The sequence below is a fragment of the Triticum aestivum genome, chromosome 4A (assembly GCF_018294505.1).
Source record: "Triticum aestivum cultivar Chinese Spring chromosome 4A, IWGSC CS RefSeq v2.1, whole genome shotgun sequence".
Taxonomy (NCBI): domain Eukaryota; kingdom Viridiplantae; phylum Streptophyta; class Magnoliopsida; order Poales; family Poaceae; genus Triticum; species Triticum aestivum.
In genome coordinates this window covers 691,347,728-691,357,728 of record NC_057803.1, presented here as the reverse complement: position 1 = coordinate 691,357,728, position 10,001 = coordinate 691,347,728, and the positions used below count along the sequence as shown (strand labels likewise).

Genomic DNA, 10,001 nt, shown 5'->3' with positions numbered 1-10,001 from the left:
GGACGAGAGGAGGGAGGAGGAGGTCGCCGGAGAGGAGGAGGAGGATGAGGTCGCCGGAGAGAAGTATGGTGGAGGAGAGGAGGGGAGATGGAGTGGAGGAGAGGAGGAGATGGAGTTAAGGAGAGGTGGAGTGGAGGAGAAAAATGAAGAGATAAGGAGGAGAGGACCCCGCTCAGCCATATATACGGCATAGTAATGGCGCACCGTGGGCAGGTGCGCCATTACTAACTTTTTTTATTTTTTTGATTTATTTTGAATTTTGAAGGCGGGAAGATAGTAATGGCGCACCTTAGGCAGGTGCGCCATTACTATTTTTTTTTTGATATAGTTTGAATTTTGAAGTCGGGAAGATAGTAATGGCGCACCATGGGCAGGTGCGCCATTACTGAGTTTGATTTTTTTTGAATTTTTTTACCTCTCCAGATCTTGAAAGCCCCATACCTTTTTTTCTGTTAGGTTTTTGAGGATTCTAAAAATCTTCAACTAGGTTCCCTCGGTTGAATTCAGATGTAACTTTTCGAGTAGATGATTTTTCATATAAAAACCTTTTTAATCCGAGTTATGCCCATTTTACTAAATTCCCGAGAGATTTTGCAAATAAATTTGAAATTCATATTTGTAAATCTTCCCAACAACTAGACCACATATCACGTGGGAAACTTATTTCCTTTTATTTTTTTTGACATTTTCATCATTTTCTTTTATTTTTTTAAAAACTGAAAAGGCGGTCCACATGGGGATGCATTTGGTGAAATTTTTGGACAAAGTTAGTAATGGCGCATCGTGGGTGTGGTGCGCCATTACTAGTTAAAACTAGTAATTGCGCACTATCCCCTGGTGCGCCATTACTAGTTTTTTTAAAAAAATAAAAAATTTGTTAGTAGTGGCGCACCGAGGGTGTGGCGCGCCATTACTAGTTAACCCTGGTGCGCCATTACTAGTTTTGAAAAAAAAATTTAGTAGTGGCGCACCGTGGATGTGGTGCGCCATTATTATTTGGAGTTTAATGGCGTACCTATATATGATGCGCCACTGCTATATAGCAGTGGTGCACCACATTTGTGGTGCGCCATTAATGTCCATATTAGCTATAGCCCTTTTCCTAGTAGTGCCCTCTTCCTTGCCAGATTGAAAGGGATGTGCCCTGTCAGGGGCACCGACCGATGCACCGTGCTGGACATGCGCACGCCCAACGTGTTCGACAACCAGTACTATGTCGACCTGGTGAACCGGGAGGGGTTGTTCTTCTCCGACAAGGTCCTCTTCACAACCGACATCACCCGGCCCATCGTCGAGCGCTTTGCGCGGAGCCAGCGGGACTTCTTCGAGTAGTTCGGCGTGTCCATTGGCAAGATGGGCCAGATGAGGGTGCGCACCAACGACCTGGGAGAGGTCCGACGGAACTGCTCCGCCGGCAACCCCGGCCCTGCCGCCGGCGCGCTCCAGTGGCCGTCCCTTGTGCAGACCATCGTCGATGCAGCCGCTGAAAGGCTTGGCTAGCTTGTAAGCATCTAGACAAGTGGACAGTAGACAAGTGGACCAGTAAACTTCAGACAGTACAACAGTGGCCACTTCCTGAGAATTTTAAGGAGATCAGAGGACTTCTAGGGCTCAGTGGGTATTACAAAAATTTTATTAAGCATTATGGCATCATTTGCAGGCCCTTGAGAGAGTTGCTCGAGAAGGGAGTTCCTTTTGTGTGGACTCCAGTTATAGAACAATCATTTATTGTTCTGAAGAAGGCCCTTGTGGAAGCACCAGTTTTAGCTCTCCCTAATTTTGAGAAACATTTTGTTATTGAAACAGATGCTTGTGATGTAGGGATTGGAGTTGTGCTCATGCAGGAAGGCCATCCCCTAGCATATGTCAGCAAGGCCCTTGGACCAAAAAGCAGGGCTCTATCTGTATATCAAAAAGAATACATGGCCATTCTCCTTGCAGTGGAACAATGGAAAGCTTATTTGCATGTGTAGCAGTTTACTATTAGAACTGATCAGAAGAGGTTGGTTCATCTGCAGAACCAGAAACTTCACACAGTTTGGCAGCAGAAGGCTCTTACAAAATTGATGGGCCTTAACTATCAGATTGTGTACAAGAAGGGGGTTGAAAATTCAGCTACCGATGCTTTATCCAGAAGGCCCAATTCACAAGTGCTTAGTATATTCAGAGCTCAGCCTGTTTGGATGGAAGAAATCATTGCCAGTTATGGAAATGATGATAAGGCAACTAAACTATTGCAACAGCTTTCTGTTGATCCAAAGGCAAAACCTAACTACCAATTAATCCAAGGGATCATTAGGTATAAGGGATGTATATGGATTGGTAATCATCCTGAATTGCATGCCAAAGTATTCTCTGCATTCCATGGTAGTCCAGTGGGGGGGGGGGGGCATTCAGGATTTCCTGTCACTTACAGAAGAATACACTCACTCTTTCGATGGGTTGGCATGAAGCAATTCATTAAACATAAAGTGTAATCTTGCATGACTTGTCAGCAATCTAAGGTAGAGAGAGTTAACTATCCAAGACTTCTCTCACCTCTGCCATTTCCTAAACAGGCCTGGGAATCTTTTACCATGGACTTTATCACAGGATTGCCCTCGTCTTTCTCATATGACTGCATCCTGCTGGTTATTGACAAGTTTACTAAGTATGATCACTTTATGGCCCTCAAACACCCCTACACTGCTTATAAAGTTGCTAACATTTTCTTCGACAATGTGTACAAATTGCATGGAATGCCAGCAACTATTGTGTCAGACAGAGATGCTATATTCACTAGCTCTTTTTGGCAACAACTTGTTAAAAGAACTAGTGCTCACCTCAATATGAGCTCTGCATATCACCCAGCTACGGATGGATAGACAAAGCGAGTGAATCAACAAGTGGAAGGTTATCTTCGCAGCTTTATCAGTTCTCACCCTGCGAAATGGAGCAAGTGGTTCTCTATGTGTGAATTCTGGTATAACACTAACTGGCATTCAGCTGTGGGTAAATCCCCCTTTGAAGTGCTCTATGGGCACCTTCCACGATTTTTTGGTATATCTGCACCAGACTCTATAGCTCCTGTGGATATCCAAGTGTGGCCGGAAGAAAGACAGGCAGTAGTGGAATCTGTCAGGCAACACCTCCTGAGAGCACGACAACGCATGAAAAGTCAGGCAGGTAAGCATCAAAGAGAAAGGCATTTTGCAGTGGGAGATAAAGTGTGTCTGAAACTTCAGCCTTATGTTCAGTCATCAGTTGTGCATCGATCCAACCACAAACTTGCTTTCAAGTATTTTGGCCCTTATGAGGTTCTGGAGAAGATTGGAGAAGTGGCTAATCGACTGGCACTCCCACCGGGCAGTAAAATACATCCCGTTTTTCATGTCTCGCAACTTAGACAGGTTGTCCATCCTGACTGCACAATCCAGAAAGTGCTTCCTTGTGCTACTGGCCATTTGCAGGTTCCTGTCAAGATTCTGCAGAAGCGTGTACTTTAAAGTGGCAAACGTACCATTGCTCAAGGACTTGTACAGTGGAGCGACACTTCGATGGAAGAAGCTACGTGGAATGACATCGATTCTCTTCCTCAACAATTTCCCCGTGCACCGGCTTGGGGACAAGCCGCTTCTCAACGGAGGGGGGTGTTAGCGACCCAATGGCCAGCAACGGCACTCCTGGCAAGCTGGATGGTGAACAGGGCGCGGCAGCTGTCGACAAACGCATGACGTCTACAGTGAATCAAGACAGGCCCAAGTCAACTCGGCCCAAGAGGCCTCCCCAGTGACTTGCAAGCCCAAACTGGGCCCGCTGAGCGGGTGTACGCGTTTACAAATAGCCGTTGACGCCCTCGTCTCGGTTTGGCTAGGATTTGGATGGCTGAGGCCGGTCTTGTACTCGGATAGAGGTGTGGGTGGTTGGGAGGAATTCCTCTATCTAATTCAAATTCTTAGCTCATCCTGCCATGAATCCTTAGATCGAGAGAGATATATGCAAGTTCCTGACAATGAACCCCTTGAAGCAACTGAGATTATAATTTTTCCGAACTCATCCACACTTTCAACACACAAAGCAGTTTCAACATGGTTTCTCCTAACTCCTCTTATCATATATGAGAGCAAGGCTATATAATAGATCTGAGCCGTTGATTTTATTAAGTAGTGGGTCTGAGTAATCCATACATTCTTTACTCTCAAAATGATTTATCGACACTTATTTTTGGACGTTCCCAGAAAATGTAAATAGTTCCATTACTGGACTATAACAAACACGCTGTGATTTGTCTACGACGGCACGCGTAGCCTTTCCCATAACCAATTGCGTCTATAGATGGAGGTGCCGTGGGTTTTCGCTCGAAATCAGCATGTTTGTCCATGTCAAGTGTACTCTATGGCGTGATGACCCTCATGCGTGGCAGTAAGCAATCGACAGGAATGGCGGATTGGCACCTTGGCAATGTCATGTCACCTATTCCAATCCTTAGTTGGAACTACTTGACGTCACACACTTGTTGATCCTTGTACGATGAGTAATCAAGTGGTGTGCTACCCTTGAATCCTGCCTACAAATTGATATCCTGATCAGCAAAGTAAAGACAAAAAAACGTAGCAGCCCGGACACACACACGGAGAGATCGACATGGCTCGTGCTCCTCTCCTAGTAGCACTTGTGGTGGCGGTGGCGGTGGTAGTGGCCAGCTCGCTTGGGCATGTGGCTTCTGCGGCCCAGCCTCCCGTGGCGCGTGGCCTGTCGTTTGACTTCTACCGGCGGACCTGCCCGCGGGCGGAGTCCATCGTGCGCGACTTTGTCCGGGAGGCAGTAAGCAAAGCTTGTCATTTTCAATCTTTAGCTTGGACAACTGTTGCTCAAACTGCTGCTTGTCAAGTACCCATCCACAATTCTGCTCATGGAATATTTCTCACAGCTTGGACAAACATCTCTAAAGAACCAGAGGCCAAGGCTTGTCAACCCGCTCTACAACACAATAATTCACACCATTTTCCAGCTTTGTAAATGAAGAATTTACAAACTTATTATAATGCCTTGATTAACTTGGAATATTCTAACAATGAACAACATAACTGAAATAGGTTAACTTATTGCACCGCCATGATTAAGTTTGGAGAGTAACAATGAATAAGATAACTGAAATATGAAAACTTATTACACTGCCATGATGGTCAATTGTACAAAATGTTCCCGTGTAGCAGCAGCATCTTTAGTTACTCCAACACCGAAACATTTGGTTAATGTTTGAATTTGGACCTCTTGAGATGATTTCCCGATACTTCCTAGTGTCATTGGCTCATTGTTTGCTAATAGTCATCAGTTCTTCGCCTTGGGATCATGAGCTCTTCAGTTGCTAGAGGGAATAGACTGAGAAGGAAACATCTTTTATTTCACTCGTTGCAGTATTAATGCTACAAGGTCATCCATGCCTCTCAACTGGGGTGGGCTTACAATTTATCTACTTCTGCTGGCTAGTGTGGGCATGCGCATGCTTCATGTCGTCCATGTGTCTCCTTGTTGTTGCCGTGGCTCTCCCCCCCCGAACCATAGCTTGCCCTAGCTCTACCTCGCTCTCTCTCTGCGCTCAAACGACAGAAGAAGGAGGAAGAAGAAGATCGGAGGAGGCAGTGGACAATGGAGTTTTGCCGGCGCACGAACGCCCTTTTCTTCCCCTCGAGCACGAACTCGACGTGTCAATCAGCTACACAGAGGAGAGGGGGACTTATACCTGCGAGCACTAACATGCCGGGCCTCGTCTCGCACCCACTCGCTCCCCCACTCACCCACGTCCCGCGCGGTCTGCTGCACCCGCTCATCGCGCCCGGACGCGATCGCCACGGCCTCGCCGCGCGCCCGGCGCGGTCTACTCCCCTGGATCCTAGCTAACAGACCTGCATGGCCCCACACACACACACGCTAGCTCACGCACACACACTCCTACGCTCGGTCGCGCACGCACGCACCCGAGCCCTGCCACGGGCCGAACCGGACGCGGCCACTACACGCACCCACGCGCACACCGCGCCCCGGGCTCGCCGCGGCTTATTGCCCAGCACTCTCCACCTAAGTCGTGGCCTAGAGGAGGCCGTTGTCATCGACGTCGACGTTCGCCAGCAGCGCCTGCTCCGCCGCCGGTGCCTTCCGCAGCTTCGGGCAGTCCCTCTTGAAATGGCCGCGCTTGCCGCACTGGTAGCAGCGGCCACACCTGTTGCCGCTGAGGGATTCCTGGATTAGGGGGTATCCGGACAGCCGGACTATATACTTTGGCCGGACTGTTGGACGTGAAGATACAAGACTCAATACTGCATGGAAGACAAGCTTGGTGATTCGGATATCATATTTCCTTCCTTGTAACCGACTCCATGTAAACTCTAGCTCTCTCCGGTGTCTATATAAACCGGAGAGTTTAGTCGGTATGAGGATGATTACAACATTCATAATCATCATAGGCTAGCTTCTAGGGTTTAGCCTCTACTTTCTCGTGGTAGATCAACTCTTGTAACACTCATATCATCAATATCAATCAAGCAGGCAGTAGCATTTTACCTCCATCGAGAGGGCCCGAACCTGGGTAAACATTGTGTCCCTTGCCTCCTGTTACTATTAGCCTTAGACGCACAGATCGGGACCCCCTACCCAAGATCCGCCGGTTTTGACACCAACATTGCTGGTTTCATTGAGAGTTCCTCTGTGTCGTCGATGCAAGGCTCGATGGCTCCTTCAATCATCAACAACAACGCGGTCCAGGGTGAGACTTTCTCCCCCGGACAAATCTTTGTGTTCGGCGGCTTCGCACTGCGGGCCAATTCGCTTGGCCATCTGGAGCAGATCGACAGCTACGCCCCTGGCCATCAGGTCAGGTTCGGAAACCTAAACTACACGGCCGATATCCGCGGAGACTTGATCTTCAACGGATTCGGGCCTATGCCAGGAGCACCGGACAGTCACGATGGGCACGGCTTAGACCTGCTGACGAACAACGCTCGGGATATCGCCCCTGCAGGAGCCCCGGACCTAAATCCATGGCAGATTGCGTCGCCCGAGGACGGGTGGATGGACCCCGCCCCGGAGGCGGCACACCCATCGGCGGTAGAGCCGAACACAGACTTCACCCCCAAGGAAGCATGTGACACCGGACCCCCGGACTCGTATCTGGCTGTAGGTTCTAGTCCGCACACCTCCGAGCCCGCTGAACCTGGTTGGGCTCTGGTAATGGAGTTCACCGCTGCGGATATCTTCCAGCACTCGCCCTTTGGCGACATGCTAAACTCGTTAAAGTCTCTCTCTTTGTCAGGAGAGTCTTGGCCGAACTATGTCCGGCTCGAGTGGGAAGCTGGCGACGAGGGAATTCGTTGCCCACCCACCACGCACTTCATAGCCACGGTCGATGATTTGACTGACGTGCTTGACTTCGACTCCGAAGACATCGATGGTTTGGACGACGGTGTAGGAGAAGAACAGGAACCACCACCCACGGGATGGTGGACAGCCACCTCTTCATATGACATATATATGGTGGACACTCCGAAAGAAACCAATGATGATGAGGCAATGGAGGATAACCCCTCAAAGAAGAAAGCGAAGCATGGGCGTCGCCAGCGCCGCTCCAAGCCCCGGTACAGCAATACCGGCACTGGAGACGAAAACAATTCGGACGGTGCCGAAGATGAATACAACCCCGACCAGCCTGCCTTCGAGCAGGCCGAGCAGGAAGACGGACAGGTCAGCCCAGACGAACAAGCGATGGACGGGTATCCGGAGGAGGACAACTACATGCCCCCGCTCCAAAGACGAGATTAGCCTCGGCGACGACGAGTTCAGTGTGCCTGAGGACCCCGTGGAGGAGGAGCGCTTCAAGCGCCGGCTTATGGCCACTGCGAGGAGCCTGAAAAAGAAGCAGCAACAGCTCTAGCTGATCAAGACCTGCTCACAGACAGATGGACAGAAGTCCTGGAAGCCGAGGAATATGGACTTGAGCGTCACACGGCTGACCGACCACCTCATGGCCGGGATAAAACGGCATATCAGCCCAAATACCAGCCCGCACCCCCACGCCAGTTTACTACGGCTCAAGGCAATACACAGGACCTGCAAGACAGAAAGGAAAACAACGCAGGACAACCAAGACCAATCTACGGATCACGGGGGCACGCCACAGCACATGACGATGACCGTCATACCGGATACACTAACAATAAATCCGGCCGGGCCGAACACAACCGACCAGGCTTAGTCGGACTGCGTCGTGACATAGCCCGGCACAGAGGCGCCGCACACCCCCTCTGCTTCACTGATGAAGTAATGGATCATGAATTCCCGGAAGGGTTTAAACCCGTTAACATTGAATCATACGATGGCACAACAGACCCCGCAGTATGGATTGAAGATTTCCTTCTCCACATTCACATGGCCCGCGGAGACGATCTACACGACATCAAGTATCTTACCCTTAAGCTCAAAGGACCAGCCAGGCACTGGCTAAATAGCTTGCCGGCAAATTCCATTGCCAGTTGGGAAAACCTGGAGGACGCTTTCCTCGACAACTTCCAGGGCACATACGTGCGACCACCGAATGCTGATGACTTGAGCCACATTATCCAACAGCCCGGAGAGTCAGCCAGAAAATTCCGGACTCGGTTCGTAACGAAAAGGAATCAAATTGTCGACTGTCCGAATGCCGAAGCCCTGCCAGCCTTTAAGCATAATATCCGCGACGAGTGGCTTGCCCGGCACGTCGGCCAGGAAAAACCAACATCCATGGCGGCCCTCACGACACTCATGACAAGCTTTTGCGCAGACGAGGATAGCTGGTTGGCTCACAACAGCACCACGCCAGAAAACTCAGGCACTTCAGACGTCCGCGACAATAATGGCAAGCCACGGCGTAACAGACATAAGCGTCGGAACAATGGCGATAACACTGAAGACACGGCAGTCAATGCCGGATTCAGTGGCTCAAAATCCGGTCAACGGAAAAAGCCGTTCAAAAAAAAACAATCAGGGACAGTCCAGTCTGGACCGCATACTTGACCACTCATGCCAAATTCACGGCACCCCGGATAAGCCAGCAAATCACACTAATAGAGACTGCTGGGTTTTCAAGCAGGCCAACAAGATAAATGCCGAGAACAAGGACAAGGGGCTGCACAGCGATGATGATGATGAGCCCCGGCGTCCGAACACGGGGGGACAGAAGAAATTTCCCCCCAGGTGAAAATGGTCAACATGATCTACGCTACCCACATTCCCAAACGGGAATAAAAGCGAGCACTGACGGACGTCTATGAGATGGAGCTAGTCGCCCCGAAGTTCAACCCATGGTCAGCCTGTCCGATCACCTTTGATCGTAGGGATCACCCTACCAGCATCCGTCACGGCGGTTCGGCCGCATTGGTTCTCCACCCAATAATTGACGGATTTCACCTCACACGAGTCCTTATGGACGGAGGCAGCAACCTGAACCCGCTTTATCAGGACACAGTGCGCAAAATGGCCATCGACCCTTCAAGGATCAAGCCCACCAAAACTACCTTTAAAGGTGTAATTCCAGGGGTAGAGGCCCGCTGCACGGGCTCCATAACACTGGAGGTGGTCTTCGGATCTCCGGATAACTTCCGAAGCGAAGAGTTAATCTTCGACATCGTCCCTTTCCGTAGCAGCTTCACGCACTACTTGGACGAACCGCATTAGCTCGATTCAATGCGGTACCACACTATGCATACCTTAAGCTCAAGATGCCAGGACCTCGCGGGGTCATAACAATCAACGGAAACATGGATCGCTCTCTCCATACAGAAGAGCATACTGCAGCCCTCGCGGCAGAAGTACAAAGCAGCTTCCCCCAGCAAACCACCAATCTGGCGACAACAACTCTGAACACCGTCAAGCGAGTCAGAAGTACCCCGCAGGAGGATCGCCAGGCACGCCAAGAGCGCGACTAGCAGTCCGTCCTCCGCTCCAGCCCTACTAAGGCAGCATTCATGCCGCGCGCACACAATTACGCACTC

At 50.0% G+C, this 10,001-nt stretch overlaps 1 pseudogene; it reads left to right on the top strand.

Annotated features, from left to right (window-relative positions):
• LOC123083171 (cationic peroxidase SPC4-like) overlaps positions 1–4,156 on the top strand; it is a 5,839-nt pseudogene extending 1,683 nt beyond the window's left edge.
• Positions 4,157–10,001: the final 5,845 nt, after the last annotated feature.